Here is a 17,620-nt window from a genome sequence, read left to right on the forward strand (position 1 = left end):
GCGCGGAATAGCTCTCCCTGGAGGCACACGAGCCAGGGTTTCCGCGTTCGCCGATGACGTCACCGTATTCATGTCTTGCCTCACGGACGTTCAAGCGGTGGTCGAGGCGCTCGCTCGATACGAAGAAGTAACAGGGGCCATCTTCAATCGTAGCAAGTCTGTTGGCCTGCGGTTGGGGGCCTGGACCGGGGTAAACTCGCTTCCAGGTATTTTCAGCTGGACCGATGGACCGGTCCGCATTCTCGGTGTCTGGTTTGGACCGGGACTTCAGCTGGAAAAGAATTGGTCGGAAGTACAGTCTAAGGTCAAATCGTCAGTAAAGACTTGGATTGGAAGGAAATTGTCCTTGAAGGGTCGGGCGGAGGCGTGTGCTACATACGTCTTTCCGCTCATCCTTTACCGTTTGTCTGTACTTCCTCTCCCTGCAGAACGACTAACCCGCTTACAAGGGCGCCTCGATTCACTTTTGTGGAACGAGGGTAAGCATTATGTCTGCAGAGAGGTCTGTGTTCAAAGTCCGAGCGAGGGAGGCCTGGGTCAGCCCAGTCTCTTGTGTCATAGAAACGCTGAGAGATTGGCTTTCCTGGGTCGTTTGCTTGAAGGAGACGCTCCTTGGGTCCCTGTGGTTGAGAACTCGTTTCCCAATCTCAAACCCAACCCTTCGGTAGAAGGTCGTCGTAGACCGAAGGGGGAGTCCAAGTACTTCTCCGAATGCCGAACCGCTCTTAGAGCTTTGCCGGGGGACCAATGTCCTCGATCAGCCAAGGAAGAAACTGTATCGGGATTTAGTGGAGGGGACCGCGAAGGATCCACTTTGTAGGCGGATGGGATGGTCGATGGAGGTTGTCCGTTCTCAATGGTGTTGGGCGCCGGGACGGGAGGTTCTGAATAACTCGGAATTCTCCCTGACTTGGCGACTGGTCCGAAATGCGCTGCCCCTCTTCGACGTACTTTTCCGGTATAAAGAACATACCAGTCGCTTCTGTCCGGTCTGTGACGAACGCGAGCCCGAAACAATCGAGCACGCGTTTTTTAGTTGCAGCCGGATACAGCCCCTATTAAGGTACGTCGAGGGGGTAACAGCTCGCATCGATGCCGAGTGTCTGCTCGATCTCGACGTAGGAACTTTTGTGTACAACATGGAGCCGCCGTTCCCCAGGGAGGAAAGTTTGGTTTTCCTGGCGATCCTAGCAGTAGCGCGCATGACCATTTGGATCGCGCGCCTCAAGTTGGTCCACGAAGGGACATCTGTTCCTGATCGGGATCTGATCGTTTACTTTAAACATTTGCTTAAAGTAAAGATCAGATGCGATTGGAAGAGGTTGCCTAGAGTGGAATTTTACAAGAGGTGGGTGCACAGCACTAGTTTGTGCATCCGTCGAGGAGCCAAGTTTCAATACGTGTTCCCTCCTTAGGCATGGCATGGGCGGTGCTGGGTCCTACGGAACCCATCCCGCCTAGGTTAGCATTATAAGTTCAGTAAAGTAACTCTTGACTGGTGGTACAAATGAGATCCTGTTCCTGATTTTATTTTTTGGTATTAGAGAACCTCTGAGTCTGCCCAACCCCCCTGCTCCTCATCTTTATTCTCTGATGCCCCCGGTCATCCCCCTACTCAGAGGTCACCTTCCTACCCCCTCCATCCGTTGCTTTATTTTCTCCCACCTCCATTAAGGCCACTTCCCCAAACCCCATTAGGGATGCTCTGCTTGTTTTCGGTTCCCCGGAAAACAGTGGGGGATCTAGCCACATAGAATAGTTCAGGGGGGTCTTACTAACAAAACATTAGTAGTTTTTTCCTTATTTTTGAAATGAACATTTTCATTAGTTTTTTCCCACTCCACGAACATTTTATGCCAATTAATTCAAGAACTCTTTCTAATGAAATCGAACTTTATTTTCTCACACATACACACACACACACAAAAAAAAAAAAAAAAAAAAAAAAATGCACACACAACATACAGAAATGAATATACAAATTGTACATAGTTAAATTTTACATTGAACGCTGGGGTTATTAGTTAGATTAGGATCCACAGAGTGATTGAGGTATTTTGGTAAATGTTGCCAGTCAAGAGTAAGACTTCAAAGTCTCATCTGTGACATAGTCAAAAAGACCCTGTACCCTCCCCCTCCCAATTTCTTGTAGGGCCTTGTGCCTAATTTTGTTGAATTGAATTTTTTGTACGTTTTTTATGTTCAATTTTTTCTTTCTCAATAAAATATATAAACAAGATCAAAGTGTAGTATCTGTTCTCTCAGTTACTAAACTTGACCCACCACCGGGCTTTCGGGCTAGGTTAAGGTGTTTTTTCTTACTAACTTTTGTTAGCAAGGACCGACCCCCTCCTTTGGGGAGTCAGGACCTAGAGGACCGACTCCACATTTGTGGGAGCTTGGACCCGGAAACCGATCCCCTCTTTTGGGAGACTGGAATCTCGGGACCAACACCACTAGCTGGTAGTTGAGACCTGCTTTTGTTGTTTTTTGCATGCGTTTTTTCTTCGTTCCGGTCTCTTCCCTCTAGAGACAGGGGATGGTCTAATTTCTCCACACTTAATTGCCTGAGCAGCACTCTGACCTGCCAGGCCCAAACTTTGTCTATCTTCGCTGCTCTCCCAGTGGATCGAGCAGACAGGGTTCTCTTTCTCGCTTCCGTTGGGGTAAGTTAGTGGGTAGGGTGACGTAGGGTAGGGCGGGTGCTTCGTTTCTGCTCCCCTCTGTGGGCAGGGATGCCTATCCCCTCTCTCTCTTAATTGCGACGCGGCACTCTGACCCGCTAGCACCGAAGTCAAAAACTCTAATTTCTTCAAAGTCCGCTCCTCCCCCTCCTCCCCCTCCATTCCCCTGGGTTTTCTTTTCCCCCACTACACTTTGGTCCGCGCCAGCGGCCAGTGCAACCGCCACGATGCCAGGCAGGAGGGGTACGTCACCCCAAATGCGCAGCATCTCAACTGCTAACGACTCCCTATGTGAGGGAGCTGATGCATCTCCCGGCGAGACGGCGCCAGGAAACAAGGTAGGGCCCCGGCGCGCGGCGACCTTGGAAGAAAGCGGGAGGGTAGGGCCACAGCCCGCGGCGACCCCCCGAAAAGCACCGGCAACCGCTCCCCACGAGGGCAACCCAGCGGAAAAAGCTGCCGTTAACTCACTAGCTGGGGAAAGTGCAGAACCCAGCGAACCAGCTGCACCCCAGGACGGCAGAACCAAGGGAGGAAGACCGGGGAACCCATCCCCCGCTCCCCCAAAGGGCGACTCCCCAACAGAAAAGGAGGAAAACAGCACCGCGGACCAAACCGAGGCGCTGGATGAAGATATAATAGCCTCTATCTGCTCACTATTCGGCGGGGAAGACAGTGATTGGCCCCCCCAACACTCCCCCAGAGGACCAAATACGGAAAAGGGGTGACTCTCTGGCCAGTGGTAACAAAAGCAAGCTGGAAGGAGAGACACCCTTGACAGTACCCACCAAGGCTCCAGCTGGGAACACGGCACCAGAAGGGGAGACACCTCCATCCCCCAAGGGAACAGCCACCCAGCAAAGGAAGAAAATAAGAAAGGGGAGCGGCCCGGAAAGCAAACCAAGCCAGGACGAAACAACGCCAAAGACACAATGGCCTACTTTGCCTAGTAACGGCCCAGTTCCGAAACCAAAAATGCCCATAACAAGAGAGAGCCCCACAACACCAGCTACGCCCCCCAACCCGAGTCCAGCTGACACCCACCAGGATGGAGGACCGGTATGGGGCCCCAAAGAGCAGCAAGGGAAGTTGACGCCCGAAGACTACAGAGCACTCTTCGACTCCACTTACAAGGAGTATACCCAGGGGAACAACATCCAACCCCTCCCGGGTCAAGTGGAAGTTCTGGAGAAAAGAGTGCTCTCGCTGATAACTTCAGACACCAAGACAAGGGGTCTGACGGGCGTCAACAAGGACACCATGATGAACGTGTTGCTGGAGCAGAACATTCCCGCCAACTACATCTGTAGAAGGAGTTACGCACAGTGGGATGTTCTGCTCCCCACCTCCGAAGACGCAGTCAGGCTGTCCAGAACCTGCCATCAGAGCAGGAACATAAAGCTCCAACCCATCTATATGAACAAGAGGAGAGCAAATGTTTCTGCTCTAAACGTCCCCTGCTATATGGAGGCCAAACAACTGGGGGCTATCCTAAGCCAGTATGGAGACGTAGAGGAAGTCACCCCGGTCCGCGGATTAAGAAACATCATGACCGGGAATACAAAGTACAGATGGTCCTGGACAAGGCTGGATTCTACGCCATCCCAGCCACACTCAAGTTCGGAGAGTGGACACTCTCCCTTATAGTGGAAGGGAGGAGGCCTCATTGCTGGCTGTGCACACAACAAGGGCATATGGCGAAGGACTGTCCAAAGAGGAATGGAGGGAAGAAGCCCACAAAAGCGGCGGGAACAAGCGTGACAACAAATCAAGCCGCTGCTCCCGCGCCGGCCGCAAATCCTCCAGAGGCACCGACAGGCTGGGTGACGGTCGTAAAGAAAGGCAAGATCAACAAACAGCCATCCTTGCAGACAGTCACCCAAGACCAAGAACAACCGAAGAGCGAGACGGAGAAAATGGACACACAGACACCCTCCTCCTCAAACAAGAGGAAACTACCAGAATCTGAGGAGGAGGCCGCGTCAGAGGCAGAGGAAGAGACAACAACAGTCTCTATGGCCCTGAGCGCAACAGAGATCAGGAGGGCCAGGAGGAGGAAAAGCCGCAAGACACGCGCAAACCCTCCTACCCCCACTGAGACTGAGAAGGACTCCCTCGCAACAACAACACAGGATGAGCCCCCTGTGATCCCAACACCCCAGCAACCCGAACAACCTTCCCCCTCTCCTATAAAGGCCCCAAGAAACTCTTCCCGCCCCTCATCCCGTGACAGGAGCCAAAAAGAAGAAAACGAGCAGGCTACCCCCTCCCCAAGCGCTCAGCCTCCCCATCAACCAAAAGAGGTCCCCTCCCCCACTCCCAAAGTCCGCACTGAACGGACCAAAAAGCTCCCCTTCCTGCCAGGAAGCAGGATTTGTGAAACAGACCCTCTCCAACCGGCTCCGGACCTTAAAGGACAACAGAAGGTCCGGTACAATAAACTCAAAAACTTTGAAAAAGTCGGTGGAGACCTAGTAACAGACCCCACTAAATTCAAGGACGCTCCCTTGTTGACCACTTTCGTTAGGGTCAACAAGGACGGTAGGACTGGAGGAATGTGGGCAATGATTAAGGCAGCGAAGAATGCGATCCCAAGCCAGCAGCTGGTGGATAGGGACCATCCTTCACTGACCAACATTTTCTTTAAATGTGAGGGTAGAATCCCCATGTATGTACACCCATCGCTATACAGGGCACTCAAACTAACCTTCCCCCTGGACGTGGGGGGCGTGGCCAAGGATGGATCACCTTCATCGGATTTACTTACCGGCAGCCTTGGCCAGGCCTGCCATGTCCTCACTGTCCGGGATTTCAGACCCGTCTGTGACAGTGCTTGAGGTAAGTGATCATGTCTTTGAACTTGGCTACATTGAATGTGAGGGGCATCAGGTGTCGAAGCAAGGCCTCGCGCGTTGTGAGAGACTTGGTGTCCCTCAAGGTAGATATTGCCGCTATCCAGGAGACCCACTTTGTTTGTGACGGGGATTGTCAGGTGCTGGTAAACGATTACGATGTCTACTCAGCATATGGCAATACCTATAGTCGTGGAATCTCCTTGCTAGTGAGTCGCACCCTGTCAGCGTCGGTGAATGTTGTTCACGCAGGCGAGGACGGGCGGGCGCTTGTTGTTGATGTTGCTGTTAATTGTAGTGTTTTTCGGATTGTTGCTGTTTATGCTCCCAATGCTGCTGTAGAGAGGGCAACCTTTTTTCGACGGTTGGAGGGCTTCTTAGTGGATCCGGAACGGTTAGTTTTAATGGGGGATTGGAATGCAATCCTTGATCCCAAAATAGATAAGGTCGGGGGGACTAGCGGGTCGGCGTGGTGTGACAGCAGTCTGTCTGACCTGATGGCCTCGTGCGATCTCGTCGACAGATTTCGTCTGGATCATCCGGGGCGGGAGATGTGGACGTGGCATCCTGTAGTGCCTTCCCATCAAAGCACTTACTTGGATCGGATGTTAGTTAGAAGAGGCGATGTAGACTTCCTATCTTGCCCCACGTTCCACTTGCTAGGACACTTGGACCATAAACTTGTTATGGCCCGTTTGAACTTAAGTGCTAGGCCTAAACTGGCCGGATACTGGAAGTTCAACAGCACCTTGTTGGAGCTGGAGGACTACCGGTTGAAGGTCACTGAGCTAATTCAGCGGGCTTTAGTGGGGGCGGTTACAGGGAGTAAGTGGTGGGTTAGTCTCAAGGCCAAAATTAGGCGCTTCTCTGTCCAGTATAGCCAACGCCTCGCGATAGATAAGGCTAAGGCAAAGAAGCGTTTAGAGGATAAGCTGACCCGGGCGGTGGAGGGGGGGGACCCCCTAGAGTTAGCACTAGCTAAACAAGATCTCAACCGCTTGGCTAGCGAGCTGTATGAAGGTCAAGTAGTTAGGGCTAGGTTAAACAAAGTTTCTAACGAGGCTGTGAATGTTGACGCTGTTGAGCGTAAGGCTGCTTTAAGGCGCGGTTCGGATGGGTACATTCGTAAAGTACATAACCTGGAAGGACACCCCTTAGTATCGACTCGGGAGATCTGCGAGGGGTTTCGGGAGCATCTATCGGTGCGCTTCACCCAACTACCCGGACTCAGGGTTGATGAGTTTGGCAGCTATTTGGCTGACTCGCCCCGCCTCACGGCGGCTCGGGCGGCTAGCTGTGATGGTCTTATTACTGAACATGAGGTCATTACTGCGTTGAAGCAGGTCGGCTATAACAAATCCCCGGGGCTTGATGGTTTACCCTACGAGTTTTACTTGAGGCTGTCGCCCATGTTGGTCCCTATTCTGAAGGATATGTTCAACCATTGGTTTGCCCAGGGTTCCATCCCTGGACAGGTGACCAAAGGTGTGATCACATTGCTGAGGAAAGGTCAACGGCATGGTGGGAGGGAAAACTTTGATGATTTTAGGCCCTTGACTCTGCTAAACACAGAGTTAAAGATTTTGGCAAAGATTCTTGCGAATCGCTTGCAGGTTGTCATCACTGACTTGATCGAACCGGACCAGACTTATGCTGTGAAGGGGAGATCGATTCAAGACAATTTGCACTTGATACGCTCGATCATAGAGGGGACAGAAGACGACGCCAAAGCCGCGCTGATCAGTTTGGATCAGTCCAAAGCATTCGATAGGGTCGACCATCGGTTCCTAGGATCTGTGCTAGAGGCCGCCGGATTTAATCCGGACTTCCGCAAGTGGATCTTTGTTCTGTATGACAGGCCGACGGTAGCGGTGCAGATCAACGGTAAGCTGTCGGAGTCATTCGCTGTCTCTCGGTCGGTGCGACAGGGTTGTCCGCTGTCGCCTCTGTTGTATGTCCTGGCGTTGGAACCCCTCCTTCGCAAGTTAAGGGACGAGGCGGCTACACCAGTCCTGCGCGGAATAGCTCTCCCTGGAGGCACACGAGCCAGGGTTTCCGCGTTCGCCGATGACGTCACCGTGTTCGTGTCTTGCCTCACGGACGTTCAAGCGGTGGTCGAGGCGCTCGCTCGATACGAAGAAGTAACAGGGGCCATCTTCAACCGTAGCAACTCTGTTGGCCTGCGGTTGGGGGCCTGGACCGGGGTAAACTCGCTTCCAGGTATTTTCAGCTGGACCGATGGACCGGTCCGCATTCTCGGTGTCTGGTTTGGACCGGGACTTCAGCTGGAAAAGAATTGGTCGGAAGTACAGTCTAAGGTCAAATCGTCAGTAAAGACTTGGATTGGAAGGAAATTGTCCTTGAAGGGTCGGGCGGAGGCGTGTGCTACATACGTCTTTCCGCTCATCCTTTACCGTTTGTCTGTACTTCCTCTCCCTGCAGAACGACTAACCCGCTTACAAGGGCACCTCGATTCACTTTTGTGGAACGAGGGTAAGCATTATGTCTGCAGAGAGGTCTGTGTTCAAAATCTGAGCGAGGGAGGCCTGGGTCAGCCCAGTCTCTTGTGTCATAGAAACGCCGAGAGATTGGCTTTCCTGGGTCGTTCGCTTGAAGGAGACGCTCCTTGGGTCCCTGTGGTTGAGAACTCGTTTCCCAATCTCAAACCCAACCCTTCGGTAGAAGGTCGTCGTAGACCGAAGGGGGAGTCCAAGTTCTTCTCCGAATGCCGAACCGCTCTTAGAGCTTTGCCGGGGACCAATGTCCTCGATCAGCCAAGGAAGAAACTGTATCGGGATTTAGTGGAGGGGACCGCGAAGGATCCACTTTGTAGGCGGATGGGATGGTCGATGGAGGTTGTCCGTTCTCAATGGCGTTGGGCGCCGGGACGGGAGATTCTGAATAACTCGGAATTCTCCCTGACTTGGCGACTGGTCCGAAATGCGCTGCCCCTCTTCGACGTACTTTTCCGGTATAAAGAACATACCAGCCGCTTCTGTCCGTGCTCTGACGAACGCGAGCCCGAAACAATCGAGCACGCGTTTTTTAGTTGCAGCCGGATACAGCCCCTATTAAGGTACGTCGAGGGGGTAACAGCTCGCATCGATGCCGAGTGTCTGCTCGATCTCGACGTAGGAACTTTTGTGTACAACATGGAGCCGCCGTTCCCCAGGGAGGAAAGTTTGGTTTTCCTGGCGATCCTAGCAGTAGCGCGTATGACCATTTGGATCACGCGCCTCAAGTTGGTCCACGAAGGGACATCTGTTCCTGATCGGGATCTGATCATTTACTTTAAACATTTGCTTAAAGTAAAGATCAGATGCGATTGGAAGAGGTTGCCTAGAGTGGAATTTTACAAGAGGTGGGTGCACAGCACTAGTTTGTGCATCCGTCGAGGAGCCAAGTTTCAATACGTGTTCCCTCCTTAGGCATGGCATGGGCGGTGCTGGGTCCTACGGAACCCATCCCGCCTAGGTTAGCATTATAAGTTCAGTAAAGTAACTCTTGACTGGTGGTACAAATGAGATCCTGTTCCTGATTTTATTTTTTGGTATTAGAGAACCTCTGAGTCTGCCCAACCCCCCTGCTCCTCATCTTTATTTTCTGATGCCCCCGGTCATCCCCCTACTCAGAGGTCACCTTCCTACCCCCTCCATCCGTTGCTTTATTTTCTCCCACCTCCATTAAGGCCACTTCCCCAAACCCCATTAGGGATGCTCTGCTTGTTTTCGGTTCCCCGGAAAACAGTGGGGGATCTAGCCACATAGAATAGTACAGGGGGGTCTTACTAACAACACATTAGTAGTTTTTTCCTTTTTTTTGAAATGAACATTTTCATTAGTTTTTTCCCACTCCACGAACATTTTATGCCAATTAATTCAAGAACTCTTTCTAATGAAATCGAACTTTATTTTCTTACACATACACACACACACACACAAAAAAAAAAAAAAAAATGCACACACAACATACAGAAATGAATATACAAATTGTACATAGTTAAATTTTACATTGAACGCTGGGGTTATTAGTTAGATTAGGATCCACAGAGTGATTGAGGTATTTTGGTAAATGTTGCCAGTCAAGAGTAAGACTTCAAAGTCTCATCTGTGACATAGTCAAAAAGACCCTGTACCCTCCCCCTCCCAATTTCTTGTAGGGCCTTGTGCCTAATTTTGTTGAATTGAATTTTTTGTACGTTTTTTATGTTCAATTTTTTCTTTCTCAATAAAATATATAAACAAGATCAAAGTGTAGTATCTGTTCTGATACCTACATCGTGCGAGGCAGTGCTGTTCTGGTGACACATTCTCGTGCCCGGAACACCTGACAAGCTTTTTGGGTCGCGTTCTGTCCGCACCCCCACTTTGTCTGTCTTTCTCTGCTCTCCCCCCTCCCCCACGGGGGGGGGGATCCGAGCTGATAATTTACGACCTTCCCGCGAGGGAGGGTCGGAAACACCTTCTCTCTTCCCTCCACTAACTTCCCACTCCCTCTCTCAGTTCTATCTCCCCTCTTGCCGCCTTTTGGCGCCACCTCTTTTTGGCGCCAAAGTCAGCTCCCCACTTTGGACGCTGATTCCACGTCACTTTTTTCAGTGATTTTTTTAAAAGAGGGACCCAAAACGGACACCCCCAGCCCGGGGGCCACCAATATGGATACCCTCAGCCAGGGGCTCACCAATATGGATACCCCCAGCCAGGGGGCTACTGCTCCCCAAGAGGACGAATCCCCAACAGGAGAAAAAACAACTGCTGATGGGGCGTACCGCCCGGGTATGACACCAGTGGACGCTCCCAAGGAGGGGGAAAATCTAACAACAGCTCCCCCCGAGGGCGACTCCCCCCAAAGGGGAGCAAAACCAAAATCGGTCGTAGCATCTCACTCCAACCACAAAAAGGAGGAGGTGTCAGACCAAAAGGACAATAAAGGGGACAGCGCTCCCCAGGAGGGCTGCTCTCCCAAAAGGGGAGCAGATCAAGAAAATGAGGGGGCATACCGCCTGGACCTCACAAACGAGGAAGGGGCAGATGGCCTCAAAGTAAACAAAAACGATCATGCTCCCCAAGAGGCCGACTCCCCAAAACGGGAAGCTGCTCCCGAAAAAGACACTAAAAAGGGAGCCGCCGCTCAAAAATGTGACACTTCCACAAAAGGACTGACCAGGACATCTGGGGAGGCAGGAAGCGTCGCCAAGAAACAGGCAGGGGCGACCTCCATAAAAGACCAAAAACGGTCTAACCCCACTAAAGACCCCATACCAACACCAACAAGAGGGTCTGCGTGGGGGAAGACCGTAGAAAAACAACTGTCCCCTCAAGAGTATAGAGACCTGTACCTGACAAAGTACAGACAATACATAGAGGGGGCAGATATAAAACCCATACCAGGTGCCTGGGAGGCGATTGAGGGCAGAGTCCTGTCCTTTGCCATTTCCGATATACCGGAAAATCGGCTCCTAGGAATGAAGAAGGAAGACATGGCGGGGCTTCTCCACAAACTTAACATCCCAGTACTATACCTGTACCAGAGGAGCTTCGCTGTGTGGGACATCCTCCTCCCTCCAAGAAATAAAGCATGGGAGAGTCAAACTAACACCTGAATACCAGGGCAAGAGAAGGACTCTGGTGCAGGTATTTAATGTGCCAACCCAAATACCTGCGGAAGTATTAGGATGCCTCTTCAGCCAGTACGGTGAGGTAGAACAGGTGACCCCAGTACGGTCAAAAACTGGGACTCACCTGGGCTGCTACACAATAGCAATAAGGCTGAAGAGGGAAGGTTTTCGAGCAATACCATCGCTGCTGTCATACAAAGACGCCAGCATAACGGTAGTGGTGGAGGGCCGTCCTCCACACTGTTGGTTCTGCCAAAAGCAGGGCCACATGGCTAGGAGTTGCCCCCAAAGGGTAACCCCTAATCCAACAACCCAAAAGGCGGTCACAACCCTTGAGACAACGCCCGCACCAAAACAGGCGGCAACAACCCCTGCAACTGCAACACCAACCCCAGCTCCAAGGAAAACCCAAACCACCCAAGAGGGAAGAATGGAGCACGGTAGTGAGACAAAAGCGGAAACACATAATCCCTTCTGCCACTGTCCCACCACCAGCCCAAAAATCGAGGCAGGAGCCTCTGCAAATGCAGCAAAAACAACAGCCACCGCAGCCAATGCCGCGGAAACAACTGCAGCAACAACTACTGCAGCAGCAAAATCAGCAAGTGCAGCAGAAGCAGCAGCAGCAACGACACCAGCGAGAGCAGCAACAACAAAAACAGCTGCAGCAGCAAATAGAGGAGCAGACACAACTAACGGTCCCCACACCAATCGAGACGGGGATCAAGCGGAGAAAAGACTGCTCCTCTGAGGATGAATCCGCAAGTGAGAGGGAGAGGAACTCAACCTCACCTCTCCCCGGTTCATTCGAAAGAATGAAAAAGAAAAACAAAAGAAGAAAAGAGGAAGAAAAGGTGGCCCCCACTCCCTGTGAACATACACCACCCCTAACAACAAAATCCACTTCCACCCCCAAACCACACACTGCACCAACACCAGACACCGCACCAACACCAGACACCGCACCAACACCAGACACCACACCAACACCAGACACCGCACCAACACCAACACCAACACCAGACACCGCACCAACACCAAACACCGCACCAACACCAGACACCACACCAACACCAACACCAGGCACCACACAAACACCCGTCCCCACACCAAGGCAAACTGAGCCACTACCCCAAAAAGAAAATGAAAAGAATGAACCGAGGGAGAGGAGAGACTCCTCTGCCTCTTGCAGACCAAAGGTCCATGCCCCTGAGGAACTATGTAATGTAGACCCTCTATCTGTGGCCACAGACATTTCCCATCGGCAGAGGAAAAACTTAAAACCTCTGCTCGATTACAAACAGATAGAGGGGAAAGATGTAAATATCCCCTCAAATTTCCCGGACGCCCCACTCCTAATAACTTTTGTCAGAACTCCAGAGGCCTGCAAGACCAACTTGTGGACAAGGCTGCAGGCCGCTGAAGGGGCGTTTCCGGGAATTGAACTGGTGAAAAAAAATGACCCTTCTCTTGATGAACTGTCAAAACAATGCAAGGGAAGGGTCCCCGTGTTGGTCCATCCGTCACTCTACAGGGCCATAAAATTAATTTATCCTTTGGACGTCGGCGGCATTGCGAGAGAAGGTCAGGATATGAAAAACCTGACCACCTTGAGCATGGCACATAACGTCGGCGTCCTCTCCCCAGCTGACTTCGGAGCTGAGTGTGACACACCCTAAGGTAGGTACCATGGCTTTGAATTTGGCTAGTTTGAATGCGAGGGGCTTGAGATCATCGGGCCGGGCGGCTCGCCTCCGGCACGACCTCTTGTCCCTGGGAGTGGATGTGGCTGCGATTCAGGAGACGCATTTCGTTTCCTCTGTGGACTGTCAGGTGCTGGCCAGAGATTTTGAGGTTTTCTCAGCATATGGCAGCCCGCGGGGGAAGGGAGTTTCCGTGCTGGTTAAACGTACCCTGTCGGCGACGGTCGACGTTGTCTATAGAGATGCGGTGGGCAGGCTGGTTGTGGCCGATGTTGCCGTAAAAGATTCTGTGTTTCGGGTGATCGCGGTTCATGCGCCCGGCACCGCTCGTGAGAGGGTCTCATTCTTCAGTCAGCTTGATGCGTTTGTAGATTGTCGGAAGCGGGTAGTGCTAATAGGAGATTGGAACGCCATCTTAGACCCCGAGATAGATAAGGTAGGAGGCGATGTTAGAGGATCGGAGAGGTGCGAGTCCAGCCTGGCTGATCTGATGGCTAGATGCGGTCTGGTCGACAGGTTTCGGTTCGAGCATCCGGGGCGGGAGATGTGGACGTGGACCAATAGCGTTTCCTCCTATCCAAATACCTATTTGGACAGGATGTTAGTTAGGAGAGGCGAAGTAGACTTCTTATCTTGTCCCACGTTCACTTGGCTAGGCCAGACGGACCATAAATTAGTTATGGCCCGGCTGAAGCTAGGAAATAGGCCTAAGTTAGCGGGGTACTGGAAGTTAAACACCTCCCTTCTGGAGATACAAGACTTCCAAGATCAGTTAAGAGAATTGATTAAAAAGGCACTAGTGGGGGCGGTTACCGGGAGTAAGTGGTGGTTAGGTCTCAAAGCCAAGATCAGAAGCTTCTCCGTCAAGTATGCCCAGCGCCTCGCACTAGATAAGGCCAAGACGAAGAAGAAGCTAGAGCAGAAACTAGCCCAGGCTACGGGGGAGGGTGATAGGGTTAGTCAGGAACTAGCTAAGCAGGACCTTCTACGCGAGACTAGCGAGCGTTACGAAGGCCAAGTAGTTAGAGCTAGGCTTAGAAAGATAGGCAACGAAGCAGTCAATTCTGATGCAGACGTGCGCCGTGAGGTTTCTAGGCGTGGCTCGGACAAATACATTGCAAAAATCAAACATCCGAATGGACGAACCCTGGAATCGACTCGGGAGATCTGCGAGGGGTTTCGAGAACATTTCGAGGAGCGTTTTACGCAGCAGCCCAATCTTCCGGTCCTTGAGTTTAGCGACTATTTGGCCGACTCTCCCCGCCTCAAGGCGGCTAGAGCGGCTAGTTGCGAGGGCCGGGTGACGGAGCGGGAGGTCTTTACTGCGCTGAAGCAGGTCAGCTGTGACAGATCGCCAGGACTTGATGGTCTGCCATACGAACTGTACTTGAGGCTGTCGCCCATGTTTCTGCCTCTTCTGACGGATATGTTCAACCATTGGTTTGCTCAGGGATCCATCCCAGGGCAGGTGACCAAGGGAGTGATCACATTGCTGAAGAAAGGTGACGGGCATGGAGGGGAAGAGTTAGACGACTACAGGCCCATAACTCTGCTAAACACAGAGTTGAAGATTTTGGCCAAGGTCCTGTCGAATCGGCTGCAGGTTGTTATCGACGAGTTGGTTGAACCGGAACAGAACTACGCTGTGAAGGGGAGATCGATTCAGAACAACTTGCACCTGATCCGCATGATCCTAGAGGGGGGAATAGATGACGACACGGAAGCCGCGCTGATAAACTTAGATCAGTCCAAAGCTTTCGATAGGGTCGACCATCGTTTCCTGGCATCTGTCTTAGAGGCCGCCGGTTTTAAACTGGACTTTTGCAAGTGGATCTCCATAATGTATCGACAGCCCATGGCTGTCGTGCAAGTGAACGGAAAGCGCTCGAAACCCTTTGTTATCTCTCGGTCGGTTCGTCAGGGTTGTCTGCTGTCGCCCCTGCTTTATGTCCTGGCTTTGGAGCCACTTCTCCGCAAGCTGAGACATGGGGAGACAAATTCGGCCCTGCGTGGAATGGCTCTGCCTGGCGGCTCAGCTGCCAAGGTATCCGCGTTCGCCGATGATGTCACGATCTTCGCGTCGGGCTTCAGAGACATTGAGGTCGTGTCGGAGGCACTCACACAGTACGAAAGAATCACAGGGGCCAAGATAAACCGCAACAAGTCGGTAGGACTGCGGTTGGGCGCATGGAGTGGCAACGCAAACCTCCCTGCGCCCTTCAGCTGGACAGATGGCCCGGTCCGGATCCTCGGCGTGTGGTTCGGACCGGGTCTCCAGCTTGACAAGAATTGGTTGGAGGTACGGTCAAAGGTGGAGGCTGCAGTCAATTCGTGGCTTCCTAGGAAACTTTCCTTAAAGGGTAGAGCTGAGGCGTGCGCCACTTACGTCTTTCCTCTCATCCTTTACCGACTGGCCGTACTTCCCCTGCCTGCACAACACCTAAAAGCTCTTGTCGAACTCTTGTCCTCGCTCCTTTGGGACAGAGGAAGACACTGGGTGAGCAGACAGGTCTGTATTCAACGTCCGTGTGAGGGAGGCTTGGGAATGCCGGACTTGAAGTGTCATCGAGATGCTGAGAGGCTGGCCTTCCTGAGCCACTATATGCAGGAGGACCAACCGTGGCACCCCGTGGTTACTGCCGCCTTCCCCGACCTCGTTCTCGACCCTTCCATCGAGAGCCGTCGCAGGCCGCGGGGAGAATCTGCCTACATGAAAGAGTGCCGAGCCGCGCTAAAACGACTACCAAGGTCCAGTGACCTTGTGACTGCTACCCGTAGGGAACTCCACAGGGATCTAGTGAAGGGGGCCGCTGACGACCCGCTATGCGCGCATTTGGGGTGGCAGCAGAGTGAGATCCGCTCCGCGTGGAGCTGGGCGCCAGGTTCGAGTCATCTGAACAATTCGGAGTTCTCTCTGACCTGGCGATTGGCCCGAAATGCACTTCCACTCAACAACATACAATGCAGTTCTGGGTTTTTGGAGTCGCCTGATTGTCCCCGTTGTGGGACAACGGCCGTGGAAACTACGGATCACGCTTTCTTCGATTGCCGCGAACTCCGCCAGTACTGGTCGTATGTCAGTGGGGTGACGGCTCGCATCGATCCTGAGCATCCTCGCCCAATTACTGTATCCAATGTTGTGGACAACGTGAGGCCGCCGTGGGACCGGGAAAGACAAATGGTCTACGTTACGATCCTGGCCGTGGCAAAAATGGTGATTTGGACGTCGCGTCTGCAAGGTTGCCGGGGGGTGTTGTCTTTTTCTGATCAAGATCTGATCGCTTTCTTTAAACACCAACTACGGGTGAAGATCAGATGTGATAGAAGAAGGCTGCATCGCGCAGCATTTGACAGAAGATGGATACATGTGGCAAGTCTGTGTGTACGAAGAGGAGCCAAATTTGAATACGTGTTCCCCGCCTAGGTGTGGAACGCGCAGTTCTGTAAAGTAAAATTAAACAAGTAGTCTCTCAGCTAGCTGAGTGTGTGTTCCATCCCTCCCCGATTAGGAAGCCTCCAAGATCCCCATCCCCTCTTACCTGCAATTTTTGTTTTCACCCCTTCCTCTAAATTTTACCCATCTTGGAGAAAAAGAAATACAAACTAACCTCCATCCCTTACCCACAAAAATTTTCTTTTCTCCATTCACCCCCATCTAGAGGGCATCCCCACCTAGAGACTGACCCGCAGAAGCGAGGTTCCTTTTACAGACCTAGTGGAACGGGCAGTCTATCAATTAGACGGGGTTGGGAGGGTCCTACTAATCACCTTTTGTTTTTTCTTCCCCCGCCCTCGACACAAATGAATTATTGTTACCATTTTATTGTTATCTTTTTTGTTTTTACACGTCAATAAAAAATGTTTTAAAAATTGGGAGTTACTAGGACGTCCCCCAATACGAAAGGGTGAATGCGATATTATGGTGAAAGAAGATACTAGCTGGGAGAAACTTTTGACTTTGTTTAGTTCTGGAGTGACAAGGATGACCAACGACCCCCAAAATCCCCCCTTTTGAGTTGGCCATGTGCCTAAGTTTTTTGTTCATCGTTGTTTTTTTTTTTTTGTTTTTCGTTTTTTTTTCTGTATTTTTTTTAACATGAATAAAAGATTTAATATCTCAAAGTGTAGTATCTGTTCTTCAGATGCTACACTTCAATTTCTTGTTCTCTGTTAGTGGAGGAGAAATCCTTCACGACTGAGACAATTTTTATTTTTGTTCCTTTTCTCCACATTAAAAAACGACCCTGGTGTCTAACTCTGCCCCGTGGGGAGGCATTATAAATAGGAACTCTGGCCTGAATGCAAGAATAGCCTGGTTGGAATTTCATTCTGGATAAAGACTGCTCAAAAAACAAACAATAAAGCTCCTCCCACTGTTTCTAAATACTACATATTTATCTTAACTTGAAAGCTGGATAAAAGATTTTCCCATCGTTATCTTGCAGAGTTGTTTATCCGCTTCAACATCTACATTGCTAGTAGCTTACTAAAAAAAAAAAAGGGACACTGAGCCAAATACAAAAATAACTTGACTCCATCGCGGATGAAGGCCCTAAGCAATATCTCCCTCTCCAAAATGAGCAGACAAAAGAAATAAACCTTTCATCGTCTTCAAAAGGATATAATACCTGGGAGGATGGCGTCCAGAAACAAAACAGATTCTACACGTGTATCTTAGAGTGATGCCGGATAGAAATCATAATTTCTATTTAGCCGGTTTTTAAATCCACCCTTTTTGAGACACTGCGCCTGTACAGAGTTGTC

At 51.2% G+C, this 17,620-nt stretch overlaps 1 protein-coding gene across 1 annotated transcript in view; it reads right to left on the reverse strand.

The window, feature by feature from the left end:
* LOC145276796 (protein-lysine N-methyltransferase SMYD4-like) overlaps positions 1–17,617 on the reverse strand; it is a 70,865-nt gene extending 53,248 nt beyond the window's left edge. The window contains exon 1 of the mRNA XM_080128109.1: positions 17,485–17,617. The gene's annotated coding sequence lies outside the window, so the exon portion shown is untranslated. The remainder of the gene's footprint in view (positions 1–17,484) is intronic.
* Between the last annotated feature and the right edge of the window lie 3 nt (positions 17,618–17,620).

Source organism: Euprymna scolopes, chromosome 5 (genome assembly GCF_053919585.1).
Source record: "Euprymna scolopes isolate OS-2025 chromosome 5, ASM5391958v1, whole genome shotgun sequence".
Lineage (NCBI taxonomy): Eukaryota > Metazoa > Mollusca > Cephalopoda > Sepiida > Sepiolidae > Euprymna > Euprymna scolopes.